The sequence below is a fragment of the Crocodylus siamensis genome, chromosome 8 (assembly GCF_052110815.1).
Source record: "Crocodylus siamensis isolate JL-2025a chromosome 8, ASM5211081v1, whole genome shotgun sequence".
Taxonomy (NCBI): domain Eukaryota; kingdom Metazoa; phylum Chordata; order Crocodylia; family Crocodylidae; genus Crocodylus; species Crocodylus siamensis.
The window spans coordinates 77,444,419-77,465,902 of record NC_143402.1 but is presented as its reverse complement, the minus strand read 5'-3'; the positions used below and the strand labels follow the sequence as shown (position 1 = coordinate 77,465,902).

The 21,484-nt window shown below is 52.2% G+C and overlaps 1 protein-coding gene across 2 annotated transcripts in view; it reads left to right on the top strand.

The window, feature by feature from the left end:
* The window catches only part of SLC39A11 (solute carrier family 39 member 11), a 319,790-nt gene extending 304,302 nt beyond the window's left edge, over positions 1-15,488 (top strand). For both annotated transcript variants that reach the window (XM_090061273.1, XM_090061271.1), the window contains one exon: positions 14,126-15,488. The gene's annotated coding sequence lies outside the window, so the exon portion shown is untranslated. The remainder of the gene's footprint in view (positions 1-14,125) is intronic.
* Positions 15,489-21,484: the final 5,996 nt, after the last annotated feature.

Sequence of the window (21,484 nt, the reverse complement as noted above, 5' to 3'; positions counted from 1 at the left end):
CAGTCCAGCAAACACTAAGCATTTTTGGGTGAAAAATCATCCCATTTGAGGTACCCATGGGGTAGATCTGGGTGTAGAACATTTTCCCCATCCCATCCTTGTGGATGGTGTGATGGGAAGGGACTTCCTGCCTCATGCTGGAATAGCCCATATGCCTGGTGCCTGTGCTCTACGGCAGACTGTGGTCCTTTGACTTCTCTTGCGCTGTGGGTGTCTGTAACACTTAGTGCAATGGCCCCTTGGTCTGGGGGTCTCTAAATGGCATTGCTGTGCCAGGTCTGTTGAGAGGCCCTTGACTGGGAAGTAATTATTCTGATATATTGGGCACTGGGGAGGCCACATCTGGAGTCCTGTGTCCAGTTGTGGGCCCCCCACTACAGAAAGGAGGTGGACAAGTTGGAGAGAGTCCAGATGAGGGCAGTGAAATTGGTCTGGTGGCTGGGGGACAGGACTTACAGGACTTACAGTGGAGGGAACTAGGCTTATTTAGTCTGCAGGGGGGATTTGATAGCAGCCCTTAAGTGGGGGTTGCAAAGAGGACGGAACTGGACTGGTCTCAGTGATGGCAGATGACAGAAGGAGCAATGGGCTCAAGTTGCAGCAAGGGGAGGGTTAAGGAAAATATTAGGAAAAACTTTCTCACCAGGAGGGTAGTCGAGCACTGGAGCAGGTTACCCAGAGAGGTGGTGGACTCTCCATCCTTGGAGGTTTTGAAGACCCGGGTAGACAAAGCCTTGGCTGGGATGATGTAGTTGGGGATGATGCTGCTTGGAGCAGGGGATCGGACTAGATGTGACCTCCTGAGGTCCCTTCCACCCTCCTCATCTGTGATACTCTAATGACTTTGCACTGAGGATAACAACCTCCTTCTGCATCCCCCTCTTGCAGCTCCTTTCTTTGGCTGCGGTGGGCTGCACTCGGGGGCTCTTGCTGTTTCTGTGATTATCAGATGCAGCTGAGGCAGAGGGAGAGGATGAGGTGCATCTTCCCTTCTGCCCCCAAAGGCTTGCCCAGCCGCCAGTGCTGCTTATACCGCGCACGCAAGTGAGGCGCAAGCGATGCGACTACAATATCTTCTCTGCCTTTCTCAATCTCTGTCCCATGAGGGGTGAAAACTTGCATGCACTTTTAATGCCTGTGTTAGTGAAAGCAGCTGGACGATGAGTGTCCCTCACTTGAACCAGGAAGGCTTGTGGTCCTGGTGGTTAGATGCTGCCTGGATGAGTGGTGTTGGTTGACCTTGGATGCAGTCCCGTGGACGTGTTTTGTTCCTGGTACAAGCAAGTTTCTTTTATAGCACTAAGGGAGTTTGAGACAGTGGGCTTCATCCTAGGGAATCCCACTCGAATACAAGCCTTGGAGACTAGGCTGAAGGTTACAAACTTAACCACATGCCACACACAAATTGTTACCGGTCTGGGAGCCAAAATGGTGCTTGGAAAGACGCGTGGAGGAATCGGGGTGTCGGCTGACGTTGCTCAGCCCCAACACTTCTGCACCTTTTACTCGGGCGCTGGTAGTTCCCACTCCCTGTCCCTCCCTTCCCCCACATGCCTGCATCTGATAACCACATTTTGTCCAAAAACAAAAAAAGGCAGGGGAGAAATTAATCAGCTTAGGGTCAGAACAGGAAAAAACACTGCTTAAGTTTGGTAATCCCCTTGGGACAGAAATCAACTCGGAGCTGCGCAATCGTTTTGCAGGCTGAGGTTTCTCTGTTTCTTCCCCCCTCCCCACCCGCCAGAAAAGGATGGTATGTGAAAGGGGTTTAGCTATGTTTTATCTCCTGTGTTTGATCGCTGGCTTGGGGAAAGCATTGGAAACGGCTTTCTTCTTACCAGTGGGCTAATTTGCTCTATCTTGGCACGGCCGCAAAGCGTCGTGGTGCTCCGAGCGCCTTCAACGTCCCTTAGCACCTGGGAGCGGGGAGGGTGCTTTTGCACTGATTTTAGATGGGGGATCAGCATCACCTGGGATTAGGCCCATGATCTGGCTACCAAAGGTGCGTCTACTCATGAGCTGAGGAGCATTGGTGGCATGGTGGGGCGAGGGAGGGTTGGGACGACACGTGTCTGCAACAGCCAGGGATAGTCGGCTCTTCTTTCCTGAGTGCTGAATTCAGAGGCATGGGAACAGAGTTGTAAAAGGATGCAGGACCATGAAATCTCTGGCCCGGGTTATTAAGGAGACCAGCCTAGATACTCTTAATGGTTGGATATTGGGAAAATTTTCTCACTATAGTAAAGCACTGGAATGGGCTCCCCAGAGAAGAGGTGGACTCTCCATCCTTGGAGGTTTTTAAGACCTGGGTAGACAAAGCCGTGGCTGGGATGATGTACTTGGGGCTGGACCTCTTGAGGTTCCTTACAACCTGAATTTTCTATGATTCAATGATCCTGCTGGCCTTTAACATCTCTGAACCTATTAATAATTCAGGACTTTTCAGGACTGAGCTTTCTTCAAGTGTAGCTGCTCTGTGGACTCCTCAGAGCTGCTTACACCCAGGAGTTGAGCCCACGAGAGAGGGACAGGAGCACCTCGCCCAGTCCTGAAATTTTGCCGCTTATTGGATGGCATGGAGCTGCTATGTTAGCACAGTGCTTTGATGGCCGTTTAGGACAGGACGTGAAGAAGTGTCCCAAGGCACTGACAACAGGCCAAAGCTTGGACTGTGACCTGGACATGGCGGGTTATTATTGCTGTACTCAAATCCTTTGGTTCTTTGCATACCGTATGCGATCAGCACCGCGCCTCACTGAGCTGCCCAGCCTGAGCAGGTGGAGACTTTGGCCTGAAAAACCCCACGTGTGCTTAGCATGATCTAAGCCAAAGGAAAGCCCTCACGTGGCTGAGCAGAGCTGAATTCAAGGGTCCCCGGGCCATCCTGGCAAGCACTGTGAGCATCCTGTGCCCATGGAGGATATTGCAGATAACATGGTTGCATTTTAGGTGTTTCCTCCACAACGTTTAGTCATTTGCTGGGGAATTTGAGATCCACCCCATCACTTTTTCTCTCTGATTCTCAGGGTGGGATAATTCGATCCTGCTTAGATCCAGGCGAGAAAGCTGAAACATAATGACGTGCAGCTGCTTGCGCAGCTGGCTGCTGGGCGTGCATTATTGTCACTCCTATTCCTCTTTCCTGCGGCTGAATCCATCGTTTTGCTTTGCAGTCTCAGCTGGTGTGTTTCCAAGGGTGCAAATCCTGTCAGGATATGCAGAGATCTCCTAGGAGGTGGCTTGTCATCGTTGACCATCAGAGGGAAGAGTTTTGCTACAGTTTTATATGGGATTCCTGAGCATCCTGGGGTTCGGGGCAAAGTAGTTTTGCCCTAATAAAGCAGGGTTTTGGTTGTGGTGGGTCGGGGGTGGGGCACTTGGATCTCACTGCCTAGATTTAGAAGTGCTCAGGTGCTTCCTGCGGATCTTCAATAGACACCGGCTGCAGCAAGCCACCAGGTCGGATGCATTGCTTCGCTCCCTGGTTAGCTGGAAGCGGAGAACATGAAACCGATGGGGTCTGAATCACCCAGACCCTGGCTGGGTTCATCAGCTGAAGCCCTCTGTTAATGTACAACCTAGAAAGTGGGAAGAGGAAGTCATGGGGAGTGAGGGAAACATTTTTCTGCTCTGCTTTCAGCAGCCGAGCGGCTGACTTTTTTTTTTTGATTGTGAAATGGGTGGGAGGAAGGATGCCAGCAAAAGCACCAAGCTCCTCCACTGGGGATTTCCCAGGGGCTGCTGGGGGCGAAAGCATTCGTCTCAGACCAGGGGCATTCGCTTGATGCTGATGCATTCCTCCTTATCCAAGCTTTGCTCCATGACCTTAACTCTAGGTGCCCTCTTTTTTTAGTTTTTATTGTCCACCTTGATGGTTACCGAGGCATAGGGAAGAGCCAAGCTATTGGCAGCTATAGCCAGGTTGGGAAGTGCCTGTCTGCAGAGTGCACGGGGCAGTGACAATCCTTTCCTTGGAAGCAGAGGGGATTTCAAAAGTCACGTCTCCAGCATTTATTTTTTCTCTGCACTCTTATTCCATGGGGATGTGCACACACCCACCACTTCGACAGAGAGCACACTGACTTTCGGGCTGAGTCTGTGGCATGCACATAGTCCAAGGGCCGTACGTGAGGAACGGCACGCGGTTTGGTCTGGTCTGTTGTGGTTAAGTGACCGCAGCAGCGATGGCCAAGACACATGGCTGTGAATCCTTGGGAGAACAGGGTTTGCCTTTTGCACTCCCATCTTCCTGACAGTGCCATCTCCTTTTCTCCTAGTGAGAAACCTCTCCTTCTGAGTCTTTTGGGATGTTATTTCCTTGGGCTTTCATCTGGCTAACCGTTCCAGCAAATCAGGATGCGTTGCAGTGCACATCGGCATTGCTGGTTATATTCAGGCGCCTTAGGAACACGATGTATGGCTTCAGCATGAAAAGCAGGAAGGGATTGCAGCAATCCCTGCCTTAGCTTTCATCTAGCTGCCATACTATGGGTGGCAGTGACAACAAAGTGGCACTGGCAGGTCGAGCTCGAGTTGCTAAAACCCGTGTCGTTGCGTGTCTGATGCACAGGTGCCGATCATACCTTCCTCCTTTTGCTGTGCAGACATGAGCTAAGAGCAAGCTATGCAGAGCTGCCCTGGGGCAGGATCTCCCTGGGACGGAGGATGTGGGTCTTTGCTGTGGGCGGCAGCACCGGGAACTTCAGGGCTTGGTTTAATAATCAAGCCGGAAGGCATTCCACAAGCCTGACGTGCACGCCCACCGTTTCGCTGTCCCACGGGGCGTCCCAGGGACGGCTTCGGGTCCCAGCTGAAGCAGTTTGACTCACATCCGGGTGACCAGCTGTGGGGTGCTTTTTGGGAGGTGGCTATCTGAGACCCTGGAAGGATTTGCACCTTTGGAAATACCCCCACAGGTACAACCAGAGCCCCTAGCTGAGTCAGGCAGGTTTGTGAGAGCATCCTGATGGCACACTCACACCCATGGGGACTTCCCCGTGTGCAGACCCCACCACCACAGTCCTGTGTGACCCTGCAGGGACCCTGGATGGAGAGAGAGAAAGATACGGTGTTTTTATTCAGCAGCCCTGGAAACCTGTCCCAAGCCCCAGTCCACCACCTCTCTGTTGATACTGCTAGGAAGGGATGTCTGTCGGCTTGATGTCTTCTGTGATGAGTGCCCGTTTCTCCCTAGAAACTAATCCCAAACTCTCTACTTATCTTCGGCAGGCAGGAGGAACCCCATTAAATGGCAGCAATTTATTTTTTCCCTTTTTCCCCCCAAACCTTGTTCAGAATCTAACCACAGGCCCACTGGAGAAATCCTCTAGGATGGCAGGTTTGGCATGCCAACCCAGTCGGTCCTCAGCTGGAGTGGCTGGGCTCTGCTGCTGTCCTTTGGCAGGAGACCAAGAAATTATTCAGGGATGGGGAGGTTTTTAGAGGCTTTTAACATTAAAGCAAAGTATCTCTTAGTGGCCCATTGGAGTTCCCTTTGGGGGTCCAACTGGGTTGTGCAACTGGCCGGGCCCATTTCTGAACTATTGGCCTTAGCTATTTTTTAATTGAATTGCCAGGGTGCCGGAGGTCTGTGTTGCTATGCTCTGCTCATTCTTCAGGACGTCGTCAGACAGTCCAGCTTCCTGTCCAGATAAGTTATAGGGACCCCTTCTTTGAACTACCAGGTGTGGCATCAATCCAGTGCATGACCCCATTGGGAAGCATGGGTGTAATATTAGGCGATGACTTGAAAATATAAGTATATTTGGTTAAAGGGACCTTCTTGCCATGACTCTCAGTAGTTTGCACCATTCAAGGGAAGTGACTTACCTTTACACAGAACAAGCGTTCCTAAAGGTAAGCTGACAGCACCTGTCTGGGACACGGTTACTTATTAACACATTACCAGCAAGGGCGGCATGGGAACAAAACACTTGCATAGCTTCCTCTGGCTTAAAGAGCTTTAATGACATCTATTCTGCGGCGCTCTGCTGCTGGCAGGGCTTTCATCTAGCCAGCACTCAAATTGGTACACGGTGACTATTAGTTTGGACGGAAACACCGTGCAGAAGGTAGAATACTGCAACACAGGGAGCCTGGTTATTTTTGGTACCCCAGTTTTCTTGAGTGTGTGGCTGGATTATCTCAGCCAGAAACCTGCACACTTTGGCTGAGATAATCCAGCATGTTACTCATGGGGAGGATGGGTTTTGCAAGGCGGATCCTTTCGCGTAGGGCAGCTGAAACATTCGTAGAGAAGCAAAGTCTGGCAGGTGCTTTTAGAGACCCCTTATAGCAGCAGTGTCATAGTTTCTTGGTTGTGGTTGGAGAAGCTTTAAAGGCTGCACGTGTTTGTGTCTCTCCAACCTTTGTCCTCGTGCCTCTCCGCTCCCCACCGGAGATGTAGAGCGGCCACAAGATGGCACTAGGCTATGCCACCCGGTGCGGACGCGAAAGCCGTGCAACTACAACGTGGAGTTGCTATCAACAAGGCCTTAATTCAGCCTGACGATCAAAACCAGGTCTTCTGCACAACCCTGCAGCCGCAGATCCCCCTTTGACTTAATAGCGGAGAGCGAGCGCGAAGACCTGGGAAGGGGCGCGTGCATCACACTCAGTCACTTTGTGTAGGAAGCGAACCCAGACCACACAACTGCCCGCCCACCCAGCCAGCCTTGGAGAGGGAGTGGGTCATGGGGAGAAACTGCGGGGGGGAAGTGTGTCCCTCCAGCGATAGTGCATTCCCACCCGATATCCCGCATGGACAGCTTTGCACGATCACCTCTGTGTTGCGTGGTTGTTGCACTGCTTGAGGTGCAGCATGTTGTTAAAAAGAAAGGCTGAGTTAATGAGGGTGTGCATATTTGATTTTTGACTGACAATTTGCACTCGTTAGTTAGCCTAGCTCAAGCAAGCGTGGCCAGCCTGTGAAATAACCTTGGCGTGGCTGACGTCCTGCGAGATCTTCCCCGTGGAGCGATGGGCGAACTGGCTTGTCCTTTCGGGGCACGCAGAGCGGGAGGGATTGCGGGGTGCGTTGGAGGCCCCTGGGTGTTGCTAGCCTTTTCCCCTATTACAGTGGGTAGGCTGGCAGCCCGACGGGTTGTGCGAATCCGAGCGTATTGCCCCTGAGAGGTCGAGCAATTTTTAGCAAGGGGCATCGCCACACCAGTGGTAAGGGCTTTCATTTGTGACTGGGACTCGAGTTATAACTCTAGTTAACTTTTTACCAAAGACAAATGCCATGATGGGGGTTCATAGGAAAGTAGGGCTGGAAGGGACCTCATGAGTGATCTAGCTTGGCCCCTGCTCAAGACTAAATCACCCCAGCCAATAATCTGCTTTTGAATATGTCCAGGAGTGGGGATCCCACTACCTCCATAGGTAGCTTGTTCCAGTGCTTGAGCATCCTTATGATCGGAAAGTTCATTCTTTCCTCTTGGGTTTATACTTTCCTGTGGGGCATGTGATGCCATCCGCTGTTGGGGGAGGATGAACCCTCAATGGATTGCCGATCATAGCACTGCTGGGTACAGGATTGAGGAGACCAGGGGCAACAGAGAAGAGGAGTCCTGCACGAGCACTGAAGGATCATGAAGCCGAAAAGATGCATCCTCTCTTTGGCCGCCCCATCCTCCGCCCAGCTGCAATCAGGCATCTGTACTCCGATCTGGAATGGCCGTTCCCAGGCCGGCAAGGAGGACATACTCGTGTCCAACAGGGTGGTCTGCTAGACTGTGAAACTGTCTCTCCAGAGGCTGCAGCTAGCTAGACTGGCCTAAGCAGAGGAGGATTTAGTGCACTGACAGGCGAGGATTTATGGTTTGAAATTCCCTGGCCCTGCTGATTTTTATTTTACAACCTGATCCTTGGCTTGCTGAAGAGCGCTCTGGTCGTTATGTGTGTTCATGATGGAGCATGCCCTTCCCAAGGCTATGAATCATTTTAGGACTCGCAGTGCACCAGTGTCTGTCATAGGAAGAAGCAGCCATCTCCTCTTGTACCTCCCTCAGCCTGAATCGTCAATGAATCAAAAATAGCTCCGTCACCTCTTTCCTCCCCAGGATAGTGCCTGTGTCCCTCAACCCTCAGAAAGTCTGCACCACAGCAGAAAACCCAGGCAGTTTTTCAAGCTGAGGGATGGGTGATGAGGTGGTGTCATAGGTTCATTTCTTTACCCTAAACGGGCCTGCAAGCTAGATCTTCAGCTAGGGCAAAGACTGTGGGTGGTGCTTTCTCGCCCCTGCTTCCAGCACTGGAGACGTTATTCCTTGCTGTTGACTCGGGAGCAGGAGAATGGTTTTTGGGGTAAATGCTTTGGACTGGGACTCATGGTTTTCAGGGCAAATGCATGGGCTCAGGCACCCGTGCATCCCTGGTCCAATCACTTAATCTCTCAGGGCTTCTGTTCTTCTTGCGTCTCATCTGGCTTCTTTCTTGCTGCATATATGTACAGCCCCTGGCACAGAAAGGTCCTGTTTGTCAATGGTGGCTCTAGGTCCTTTTGTTTTGCAAGTCATATTAGGAGCTGACCCTTTAGTTGCATTTTTGTAGGTCAGCATTTCAGAGGCAAAGAGTTTCCCAGCGCGATGCAGGGGTCGGGTCAGGTGTGTGGATGCAAGACCTGCTAGGTAAGGGGTGGTTAGGAGGCATTTCTGAGCAGGCGGGGAGCTGCTGAAGCCCTGAGGCTCCCTTGCCTGTTGGTTTGCTTTCCTGTTTTGTTGGTTTATTTGCTGCCCATGCATGCCCCTGGCCACAGCGTATTCCTGTCCTCGGAAATGGTTCTGAATGAAAGACGCTGGAAGTCGCCAAAAGTTTGGTCGGTGCTTGGAAAGATGCATGGGGGGTGGGGAGCAGCGAGGATGGGAGCAGGGGGATGGCAGGAAACAAGATCTTGAGCAAACAGATCTAAATGCACATCCTATTATCATTATTGTTGTTAGATGATTATTGCCTCCCCTTCTGTTTGCTCTGGACCCAGGCTTCGTCCTGTCCTGGAAACGCTCATCTGCAGCCGGTGCCCTTGTGCGCCGTCCAGCTACCCGGAGCTCTAGAGACCCAGGACTCTTTCTTCTCACTCCCCCACGTCCCCAGGGAGGCTGTGTGGTGTAGCGGTTGCAGCAGAAAGGTCTCTCAGCCAAGAGGAGCCTCGAGGCCTCATTGACTCGCTGCCTGGGTGGCCCTCGCAGGCGAATTGCTGGCCTTCTGGTACGGGAAGGATGCAGGTCTTAGGCAACTGAGTGGTTCCTCCATGCGGAGCAGTAGGCTTTGCTGCTGCGTCTTTACCCTCCCCACGGCTTCTGGACACTTGTGTGGCTAAGGATCCCTCTCCCACCAGCCCAGCTTGGGCTGGGAGGGGGAGCAGAGGGCAGGGCTGCAGTAGCCCCAGGGTATCTTGCAGCTTTTGGGGGCACTGGTGAAGAATAACATCTCCCCTTGGAACCCCAGGAGGATTTTCTAGCTAATAGATGGGAGTTGTCCTGACTAGTACTTGGCCAGGTCTCCTGCCCTGACCATGCCAGGAGAGGAATGGCAATCTGTCAAGCCTTGTGGGTTCCTGGCCCCTCTCAAGGATGGGGCTCAGTCTCTGGATCAGGCTCAGCGCTAGGCAGCTCCAGCCCCTGCAGCATTCACCCTTAGCATTAGTGCTCTCAGCCCTTCTTTGCCTCCTGGAGCCCCTCAGAGGTTGATGTGATGCCGGATAGTGGCATCTCCTGCTTGGCAAGAAGCCTCCTGCAGACAGCCCTAAGTCCCAGAAGTGAAGCCTGATGGACACCTCTCCCATCACATCCAGTGTAGTGGGGTGGTCACCGATGCGCTGAGGGATCATCTAGGCAATGGAGGAGGTAGGATGCTGCAGCACCTACGATGCTCCCTGGGGCATGAGAAGCTTGGGCTCGTTTTCCGTGCCATGCTGCTGACTTTCTGTGCCATCCCTTGGCCAGGAAATAGAGGCCTAAAAGGGCTATCTGTACCATGGGGATTGTAGCACTTCTCTATCTTGTCAGGGAGGTAGATAAATACATTAGCCATGACGAGGCACGGGGCCATAGAAACACCTAAGAGAAGCGATATCTTGCAATCACCCCCTCGAGCAGCCGGTGCTGTTGTGGCTCTTCCAGGAACTTGTGCCTCTGGTGCTGGGACTCGCATGCAATGCTTCGCAGCCCTTGCGTGGATCTACAGCACCCCCCCGGGCACGATGATAAAAGCCCAGGTGTTCCTCTGTGGCAGCGCCCTGTTCGGGAACTCATGCCAGGCACTGCAGGAAGTCCCTTTGATCCCCTGCAGCAATGTGTTTTTCAAGTGCGCCGCATGCGGTGACCCCTGCCACGCCCCATGGGGGGGAGATAACACATCAGAGCCCGCGCACATAGCTGCGATATCAGTGTTTTATGGAGGTCTGATTGCTGCCAACTGTGCAGCCAGCTTTAGGGGGGTGGACTTCAAAAGAAGTGCGTTTTACCTTGTCCCGCCTTGAGTAAAGAGGCCCGAGCCTCGTGTGCTGTGAGTGTGTCTGTCTGCAAAACCAGCGCTCAAAAAGGTCCATTTCTGGTGCCTCAGTCCTAATGTGGATGCAGTTTGCTCTGCTCTCTTTTCCAATAGGAGAGGACAGGGTATTACGACCAAAACGGCCGTTTTCCTTCTGAGCTGCTTGAGGGCGATTTAATCTGGCAGGGGAAGAAGGTGTGTTAGATGCAAACAGCATCTTCCGGATTTGGTCCTTGCCGTGACGCCTGCTGTTGTTTTGGGTTTGTCATCACAGGGGTTGGTGTTATCTGCAATCTTTCCATCTCTGCCGAGGCATCTTGATCCTGATACCTGTTGTATCCCGTGCTAGTCTGTCCCGGTCGTCTGGTCTGATCTGTTATTCCTGTCTCGGTTTCGCTCCGCTGCCAGTTGTCTTTAATGCAAGGGCATGGGGTGGGTCTGAGAGCCTCTGATAACATCGAGGGCAGAGCCTAGGCCTGCCACGCAAATGACTCTGGCATCCACTCCAGCCTCCAGGCCACTTGTACACGGCACGCTTGCCGCAGCAGAGCTCACTAGTATGCTGCGCTGCTGTGGCTGAGCTGCCTCTAATTGCATTTGTGCTAATTAGCTGGGCTAATAGGCCCTGTCACTTGTTCTGTTCCCTTGTGGACGTGGTTTCAGAGACAGCCCAGGCAGAAAGCATCGTCAGAGCACACCGTAGATGCGGCCCGATATGCCGGCAGGGCCCTGTATGCGAGGCAGCAGCTCTTCCTCTATTTGCATCGTTGTGTGGAGGTCCTAAGGGCCTTCGGGAGCTCTGCCACGCAGGCCTCGCTGCACACGTGCACGGACTCCTGCAAGATAAGGATGTGCTCGGAGCTGCAGGTGGGGAGGGGAGGCGGGACGGCTTTCTGACAGCACTGCACATGTTGCCCAGCAGCGCGGGGGTTAACAGGCTGAGGTCGGGGGAAAGGAGGAGAAGGGATTTTGACCTCTTCTACTCCCCCCTGCCGCTCTCCTTGGCTGCTGCTATTTCATCCAGGCAGTCGGGAGGCTGCGTATTGGCCCTGGGGGGGTTGAGCTGGGTAACGCCACAACATCAGCAGAACATCTGGAAGCTCTTAAAGGGTTTTATTTTTTAGCACATTTGCAAGAGCTGGGGAGACTCCTGCACGAGGTTTTGCAGATGCCTGGGAGCTGTGCTCTTTTTTTTTCCTCACTCCCAGACTCCCATGCCCAATGTGCAGGCAACCCCCTTGGGCAAACCACCTACTGTCTACTTACAGTTCGATATTGCTGATGTTTCAGGGGACCAGGATGCAGGCAGAAAGTGAGCAGAGATGTGAATGGTGCCGTATGAGGGATGAGTCGTGACAGTAGACCTATTCCTCTCCTTCCCTACGCTGCCGGCTGCCATCGGAGCAGAACCGGGAAGCCGAGCAGGGTGTACTCATTAGGGTATCTGCTCATGATCAAATGCTTTGATTCACTTTATTGTCACAAAACCAGAATTGGAGAACAATCGGATTCCCCCAAAGCAAGGAAAAAGCCTCCAAAAGCCAAATGGAGGTTGGGTGTGTCCTGGATGAAGGTTGGATGCCTTCAGCAAGTTAGTCTCCAGAATGCTGCTGTTGCTCCCGTCCGGGGGGGAGAGCTTTTTTGCAATGGGGAGGGAGGGCTCCTTTCTGTGTTGCCCAGCACTTGCCACCTCATTGTTCTCCTTCTCCTCGCTCAACACCCACGGCAGCTTTGGAAAACCAAAGCCAACCCCACCCCCCTGGCAGCTGTAGGATCCTCCCAGTCTCAGCTGAGGATACAGGCGATGGAAATGCAGTTTTGCATCAGTGAAAATTAGCTTTGGTGCAAGGCAGGCAGGTTTCTCCTGAAGGTACTCGTGAAGGTATAGGGCGATCAGTCAGGACTCCTGGGCCCCATTCGGGCCTCAGCCACAGAGGCATTATTCCCTGACATGGAGCTGAGTCTGCCGAGACTTGTTTTTGCCTTTATCCTGAATGTGCCTCAGTTCCTCCCTTTACAGAATATGGAGATCACCGGATTTCCCAGGGGCTTTTTTAGGGATGCTTAATCAGGAACTTGTACACTGCTTGGAGTTTCTTGTAAGAAAAGATCTGTTTATATATGTCTATGTCTGCGCGTGTGTGTGTGCATGTTCATGTCTATGTGTATGATATACATATATACATACAATGTATAATCAATATAAATACTGAAAACTAGCATGAAATGCTCCATCCTCCTGTGCGTCCCGTCATGGCCCTTTATCATGTAGAAATGGCACTTTGATTTCTTCCTGTTGCCGGCTCCCAGCTGCGCGAGGCATTCGCTAACCCTCCAGCACGCTCAGTCCAGATCCGCTCCGTTCAGCAGAGGTTCAGATGACAGAATTGGTGCCTTAATCTCACGTGAAGACAAGGATGGAGGCCTCGGCTAGGAACAGCTGTCATTTCTCCGCTCTCTCTCTCGAGCCAAGTACCACTGCTTTCTTTGTGGACGATTTCAGCCCACTCTCCTCTCTGGTCTTTTGACTTATAGCCCCTTGTGTTGGCTGGCTCAGCATAGGACCGCAAGTCATTATCGACCGCCAGCTGTTTGGCAGCCTGCTTGAAATGAGCTAGTTGACTTCAGCCCGGTTCCTAGTGCGGAGAAGTCCGTCTTTGCTGGCGGGTCCCTTAATGATGTCACCTCCGCTGGAGGGATGCAAAGGGCTGAGCTCCTTTCTCCCCCCATGTGTGGTCAGCATGGGGTGCGCTGCCTGCGTGTGGTGTGGGAAACCTTGCACAACTGCTGCTGGTGTGCCGAGTCCCCAGAACCGGCCATGTGGTGCTGCACTGGCGTTTGCTTGCATTGCAACAAGGCCTAAGGTTTTTGCTGAGAATCGTGGCCGGCTGTGCAGATGTATTGGAAGACGCGGTTGGGTCCCCGAAGAGCTGGTGGTCTTAACGAGCGAGGCCGAAGGGCGGTGTGGAGGGAAAGGAGGCACATGGAGCCCAACCAGTGCAGTTCGGGGATGTTCAGTTTGATTCTTGCTGTTCATTGTAACGGTTCTTTTGTGCCAGCCGCGTTGGGGGCCCCTCACATGCTTGGCTCTGTGCCTTCGAATAGTGACAGTCCCTGTTGCAAAGAGCTTCCAGCCTCAAAAGCACCAGGTTTTTCCCCCTAAGCTGTCACCTGGCAGTTCTCCAAACCTCCTCATGCCCTGTGCCAGCTCCGCCACTCGTTCCTCCACAGCTGGTCACTCTGACCAGCTCGGATTAGCACGACTTGGTGTCCGAAAGTACCTGCTGCCTCCTTCCAGGGAGAGGAGGGCTTGGCGAGGGGGCTGACTCCTGGACTTTGCTTGGGACTTACCCAGGGCCCCATTTGCAAGGTGCTGAGCCTCCCATTAGAGGTGCTAAGAGCCCTTGACCTCCTCTGAATTCAGCCTAACTTGCACACAACCCCTCCCTCTTCCACCTTGCAGCATTGGGTCCCAAACTTTGCAGGGACTTCTGCTGGTCTCTCCAATGCCATGCTTTGTGTTGGTCTCTGAGCTGCAGCTGAGGTTCAGCTTAGTACTGAAAAGAAGCGGCTTTTCCTTTTGGTGCAATCAATGGTTCAATGACCAGTGTTAACACCTTGTTTTTGCTTGTAGGTGCCACGATGAGGGAGCAGCCTGGGATGGAAACGGGAGACCCAGAGCGGCTGCGGGGGCACAGGCCGTGCCTGGCATGCTGGGAAGGCCTTCGGAGGACTGAGCAAGACTGAAGAGGATGCGGGAGCTGCAGGGAAAGGAGCTCCTCCAGAAATCGAAGTGGATTTGAGGCCGCGAGGCAATCTCGCTGCCTGCTCCTGCCATGGGAAGACTTGTAGCCCGTCCATGGGGTTGTGACTGATTCACGTGCCCTGCTTTGCCAGGGATTTTTCCTTTCCTCCGTTGTCTCCTGGCTCCGACTTCCCCCTGTGGATTCCCATGCAGGGCTCAATGGGACTGAATTAGCTGCCCTGGAGGCACTCGCTGATGGGCCTTTAGACTTGGAAATTCTCCTCTTGGCCGGGTGACTTTCAGGCCGGATGCTTTGCGGCAAATAGCTAAGTGGTTTGGGGTCATGCAGTAGCTTTTTTTTTTTTTAAATTATTGTTGTTGTTATCCTGCTCTCTAAAGGGCCAAGTGTTTTCCTGTTTCCATGGAGGTGGCAGTGGAATTTTTTCTTGCGTCTTCGGGTCTCAGTCCTGGAAGCGTGGATGGTTTGACCAAGCGAGGAAAGCATGTTGCTCACACACTGCAGCCTCTTGTAGTGGGAATAATAAAAGCCAAGCTGGGCGATCTTTCTTTTCTGTTTTTTCGGAGCAGAGTGACAGGTGCGAGGCATGAGGATCAGACTGGGGTTCGAGCAGTTTGACGTGGTCTCGCGAGTCTGACGCTGTGAGGTGAACAGCTGTTGGAGGTCCCAGATGCTTCGGTGCTTCAAGCCCAGTTGAAGGCAGGAGAGGCCGTCGATCCCAGGAGGATCCACTGCTTTTCTATAGGTGCTGCTCTGTTTGGAGAATATATGAAGCTTGGTGTGTGGCCAGGTGAAGCAACGCCTTGGACCCACAACCACAGCTGCAGGGATATCAAGGTGACAGTGATGGCCTCACCCACAGAAACGCTTCTTAATAAAGCCATTTCCTGCCTTGTTCATCCCCAGTCTTTTCCATCTGCCTTATCTTGGCGACCTCCACGCCGAGGCCCTGCCAGACAGCTTCGGAGTACATGAGGCTGACTATAAAGGCTGTGCTTGGACAACCTTTGCCCAAACCAAGCAAAACTGCATATGTACCAGCCTGGCTTCCCTGTCCCATCTCTTGCCTGTGACTTTAAGCACCCCTAATGGCAATTACAATTTTAATTCCCTCCCTTTCAAGTGCCTGTTTTTTTTTCCTCCAGCTCTATATGTGTTTCCCATCCTATGGTGTCCATGCAAATGGCAAGGAGTTACCATGTACATATACAATAAAAGGGAGATCCTAAATGATGAAGGTTTTACATATTTTTTTTAAATGGCTTGAGATCTTGTGCCTTCTTCAGTTCTTTTTAAACGTAGATTATATTGTAACCAAAGACAAATTAGAATAAGGAGAAGCAAGGCCTTGTATAAGGGTATTTGCCTTGTACAACCATGATGTTTCTTCTCAAAGGTTGATATTGGTGCTTGGGGACCCATTTTAATGGTTTAACTTTGTTCGGCTTTTGATTTAGTTTTTGTCTTCTTGGCCTCTTGAATAGACAATTAAAACTTTCAGATACCCGGTCCCAAATTCACCCATCTTTTTTCTTTTACTTGAAACCATTGTTCAGGCTAGCATGACTCAAAAGGGTTTTTTTTTTTTTTAAAGACTAGTTTATGCCCCTGAACTAAAATTCAAGCGTGGGATGAAACCCTGAATTGGACAGCAGTGTGAGCAGCTTTTGGTTTTGTAACAGTGGTGCTTGAGAGTTGCTAACAGATGAAAGGGAGCCGAGTTCGTACGTGGTCCCTAAAATGCAGCAGCCCAGTTCTGCACGGGCCTTACAGACCTGAACGTGCCAAGTGATGCCCTGGTCTCCTCTTAGCAAGGTGGCAGAATTAATACATTTCATAGCCGTTAGGTTTTCATAGATATTAGGGCTGGAAGGGACCTTGGAAGATCTTCGAGTCCAGCCCCAGAGGGATATATCATCTTCCTTACGGCTACTAGTGTTTGAAGGCAAGTCTAATGCAGGGCTTGGCTCTCTCCTCTTTTACTTCCAGAGACAAGCAACAGTAATTTGGTGGAAATTGTCTCTAAGCAAAAGGCGACTTAGCCCCTTGGTGTAAAAATGCCCCATCTCCTGAAATAACTCCATGGTGTAGCGCTGTACTCAGGAAACATGTCTACAGAAAATATGCACCGAAGGCCTCGAGGAGTTGCATGGAGAGAGACCTCCTAATAAAATGGCAGGAGCGAGCTCCTCTGAATTGTCCTCCTGGTTATTTCTACGCCTGCCAGCCACAAAGAGCGGAGCAGCACTCGGCCAATTGCCCCCGGCAGCCCCCCACCTGCAACAAGTAGGAACAGCCTTCAGGCAAATTACAGGCTTCCCCTCCGAGTCAAACTTGGATTTCCATGATTGCTCTGAGTCCTGTTGTGACTGCTTGCTGGGGATTCATCGCACTTTTCTCTTGCTAAAAATACCACCTAAAGTGTTTATAGGGAGACAACTCAGCCCCTGGTCCTAATCCCGTCTGTTCTGACGGCAGTGGAGCTAATGATGCAGGCTATGAAGAAACAGCTCTCGGGCGGCAGGGAATTGCACTGTTATGTTGTGGGCCAGCCTTCATGCTAGTGGAAATGAGGGTGCGTGGGGGGATACCGGCATAAGTAATTTAATAGGGGTTGGTGGGAGGAGAGACTAAGATGCAGGTGCCAAGTTTTTGGCACAGTCCTGCTGGCTGGTTCTGGACCCAATCTCACGCGGTCCCTTCCAGCCCTAATGTCTGTGACATCTGTGCAAGCTGCAATCCCTTCCTCCTGCCTGCATAGCAAATGGCACCGGCTTCTGCATGATGCAGAGACATCATGCACGTGCTACGCCCCCCTGCCACGTTCATCTTTGTCGAGCCAAAGCCACCCTTCGCTTGCATGCTCCTGGGGCGCCCCAAATGGAGTAGCGGAGGTGTAACGGCGGGCAAAATCTGACCGATAGGGCCCTGCACCCAGCTGTTTCCATTGAAAACCACCTGACACATGGGTCTACTGGCTTGAAGCCGAGCTTTCCCCATCACCCGCGTGCACCTGCTTGATGGTCCTTTCTGTGACCACTTAAAACCCCTGGTGTACCTCAGGGCTGGGATGGCCAAATGTATTTTGGGTACCTGCTAGGGAGGCTGTGATACTGGAGTAGTTCAGATCTGGTGTTTTGTGGGTGGCCACGGGGGTTTTCCCTCATCCAGGAGCACTGACTCTATCTGCTTGCCCAGCCTCTTGTTAGTAGGAGCAAGGTGCGATGGGGACCGGGTGAGAGCCCGGAGGGTGGAGGTGTGGTTGCTTCTCTGTTGTGCCATTGCAGCTCTGCTTCCTGAGGACAGGTCTCTGCAGGTCCCAAAGAACTGCCATCGCAGCTGGCCCGGATCTATCCTGGGGCTCGAAGGGGAATGGCAAGGGAAGGAGGACTCTGTTTGCTTCTCACTTTTAGTGTCAAAACAGGGAGCAAAGGTGGGGGGAAGCGTGCACGGCATCTCTCTAGGGCTCCTGCTTTATTGCTCAGTTCCTCTGTCCTGCAGACGGGCCCTGAGTCGAAAGAGATACCAAGCACTGGAGTCACTGTGCTGCGTTTCATTTGTGCACGTTGGGTGTGGATGGAGCTCGTGTACAACTGCAGGGAAATCAGCTTTCCACTCCAAAGCTCCCCCAAAACACAGTGTGGATTGAATCCGGCGCTGGGTATCGCTAAACCCGGGGCTGTCTACATGCAACCCCCCTAACATGTATGTTATTGGCCTCATCTAATGGGGCTCAGACCAGCATAGCTCACTCCCGTGCTGCAAAGGGAACCAGCCGGGTAGCTTAATAGGATGTGCCCTTACCCTCAAATAACTGCATCCACACTAAGGGTTGCTGTAATCTAGTCAGTTGGGTATTAAAAGAATTGACTGGTTAAAACTAATCTTGTGCATGCACCAAGCTTTCTAAAAGAGAGTTAAAAAGAGACTCGGCCAATTCATTTCATGGCTTTTACCTTAGGTTACTTTTGAACTCGGCTCCTTGAGAACACCAGGGTAGGAGCCTTAACTGGAGCGGGCTCCTGCCTACGCACCCCCTCCTCTGCACACATGGCCTAGGATGTAAATCATTAGCCTAATTTTTTTTGTCTGCTTTCGGGATCCTTGTTCAAAGCTCTTCCTTGGCCGGGAGCCACTCCTGCACTAATCCTCGCCTGCATGGACATGCCGGCGTGGGTGCTGCTGGCTGTCCTCTCTGCCAGTGCTGGGGGCTGTGATACCTGTCTCCACGGCTCAGGGACGATTTTCCCCTGCAGCGCAGGGATGTTGCTCCCTGGCGACTGCTTGCCCGATGCTCCGCAGTGGACTTCTCCCAGTTCATAACTAATATTTACTTCAAAGGCTGTTTGCTCTGCTTGTTGGTCGTGTAATCCCAGCGTGTTTAGAGATGGTAAATAGAAGGCCGGGCCGTTAAAAAGGGACGGGTGTGGGAGCTCAATTTGCTATTTACCTGTGTAACTAGGAGGAAAACTGGCCTGTCACTCTCGCTAATAAATACAAACTGGAAGTGCAGATAAACCTGTGGGGATTTATGAGTTTGCTTTACGAAATGCAAATATTAAGCCTGAGCTGACTCGGCCCAAGTGCTGCCTTTGGGCTTTTGTGTGCGTTGCAACGTCTGGCGCCGAGGGGCTCCGATAAGAGTGCACTCTGCGGTTATCCAGGTCTGCTGAAGGAGTTTCTTTTGAAAGGCTTCTCTCGCCCTTTCTTTGGCCCAGGCCTGCGAGGGGGGCTGAGCTCCTTCCAAGTGGGTGCAAGGGGCCTTTTGGCCCAGTCAGGCCCTAGAGGCACTCGGCTCATGCAGGATGAGACCTTTCCTTTGCAGCATCACGACAGGCACGGCTGCCGCGGCTGATGCACGCGGGCCCTGAGCTCTGTGCCACGGCTGGAGCTGAGCTGTTCAGCCCCGGCTGCAAAGCTGGCAGCACTGACCGCCTCATGCCTATGGCTGGCATGTTTGGGAAGCAGCCCCATGCAGAGACTCCTGGCCCTGGCGGGCTCCGTTCCCCCGTGCAACTCTCCGAGCGCGATTATAACCATTTAGAGATTTGCACGTGCTGTTCCTTAAATGCATGGGCATTTCTATTCCTGCATGTTGCTCACCAGGAATGGGCTGGTGGGAGTGGGGAAGGGTCAGGGTGGGCGACAGGGCAGAGTTTCTATGCAAGAAGGAAGCCGTGAGCAGAACCGGGGCTTCATGTCGGGGCTGAGAAGGCCCAAGAGGACGGCATGCTGCTGAGATGCCCCAGCAACTAGGCATGAAATACCTGCCTCCATCAGCTACAGCCTGTCCGAAGGACTCCCTCTGGCTCCTATCCAGCTGCTAACTGATGCTTCAGGCAGCTCCCTAGCATTTTGCACTCAGAAAACCCCTGCCATGCAACCCTTCTGCCTTGTCTACTTTTGCATTGAAGCAATTCCCAGCCCCAGAAGCCATTGCTTTGCTCAGAGGCCAGGCATGCGTACCGTCTCCTGTCACAAGCAGCCCATCGTTTTGATTGATCCCCTCTTGCTTTTGTGCTAGCCCCGGTTTAAGGGGGGCATAGTTGCTCTTGCGCTTCCCCATTTCAGCTTCATCCTTTTGGCCCCATTTTGTTCCTTGGTTCTGTTTCCTCTTGGCTTTTTAAGGTAGGAAAGAAAAAACTTCAGTCCCTTCTCCCCCCCGCCCCCCATCTCTGAACAACCTTTGAATTTCACAGCAGTTTGGCAAATGTCTTTTTCTGGGCCTGGATGACAGCCGAACACCTGAGGAGCTTGGCTGAGAAACGGGGAGCTGAAAAGGGAGAGCAGCAGTCTCTGATGAAGCCTGGACAAAGATGACAAGGGAGTAGTGTTAAGTCTCTTATTTTATTTTATTTTTTTTTCCTTTTTCCCTCCCTTTCCAAAGCTCTTCGGAGGTTTCCTTCTGCACCCGCTTTTGTGCGAGGTGAAAGGCGCCTCTCATGTTTCTGTGACCCCAGCGGGTTGCTTATTGTAAAACAGCTCACCAGGAAAAGGGGGCGTTAGGAGGCCAGAGGCGGGGGGGGGAGGCAGCTACTTGTTTCAGCATTTTGTATTTTGCTTTGGGTTGGATGCAGCAGAGAGGAAAAGCTGCTGATTCTGCTTGGCTCTGACCCACAGCTGTGAAAATTCATTTGCTGTCAGGATACCCCAGATCACCTTTTCTGTCCAGTTTTAGGCTTTTTTGGGACTCTTTATGCACCTGGTTGACCTTTTGCAATTTGCTTGCTGAGCCAGGGACTGGTCTGCTGCTCGTTCTGGTCCTGATCAACCAGCAGCGTGCAAGCGGAGGAGGAACGGGTTGGACGAATGGACTGTAAGGTGGATAGAAAGCTGGCTGGGTTGTCAGGCTCAACTGGTACTAATCAATGGCTCAATGTAGGAGCGTTGCCGGCAGATCGAAGGAAGGGATTTATTCCCCTCGATTCAGCACTCGGGAGGCCACATCTGGAGTCCTGTGTCCAGTTTTGGACCCCCCACTACGGAAAGGATGTGAACAAGTTGGAGAAAGTCCAGCGTAGGGCAGTGCACATGGTTGTGGAGTGGGGGACAGGACTGGTGAGGAGAGGCTGAGGGAAATGGGCTTATTTAGTCTGGAGAAGAGAGGACCAAGGAGGATTGAATAGCAGCTTCAGCTCCCTGCAGGGGGGCTGCAAAGAGGATGGAGCTCAGTGGGGGCAGATGACAGAAGAAGCAATGGGCTCAAGTTGCAGCAAGGGAAGGTTAAATTGGATTTTAGGAAAATTTCTCACCAAGCGGGTAGTAAAGCACCAGGATGGGTTACCCAGAGAGGTGGTGGACTCTCCATCCTTGGGGGTGTTTAAGACCCGGGTAGACAAAGCCTTGGCTGGGATGATGTAGCCGGGGCTGGTCCTGCTTGGAGCAGGGGGTTGGACTAGATATGACCTCCTAGGGTTCCTTCAACCTTCTTTGTCTTTGATTCATAGAAAATTGCAGCATTGCCTTTTACCTCTTGAGCTAGCATGGCAGGCTGTATTAATAGGGAGCAGTAGTAGGTGGTTATCCTGACATGGCCCAACCATGAGAACCCAGCACCCAATCTGACCATGACTTACACAACTAAACAGGTCTTTCTTGGATTGAGAAGCCAAGGCCTGAAAAGTTCATGTCCCTTTCCCTGTCTCCTGTAAATCCAGAATACGTGTCCTGGAATATGAGAGGCAATGGATATTTGCCATTTTGCGTACAGACAAAAATGGAGAATATGA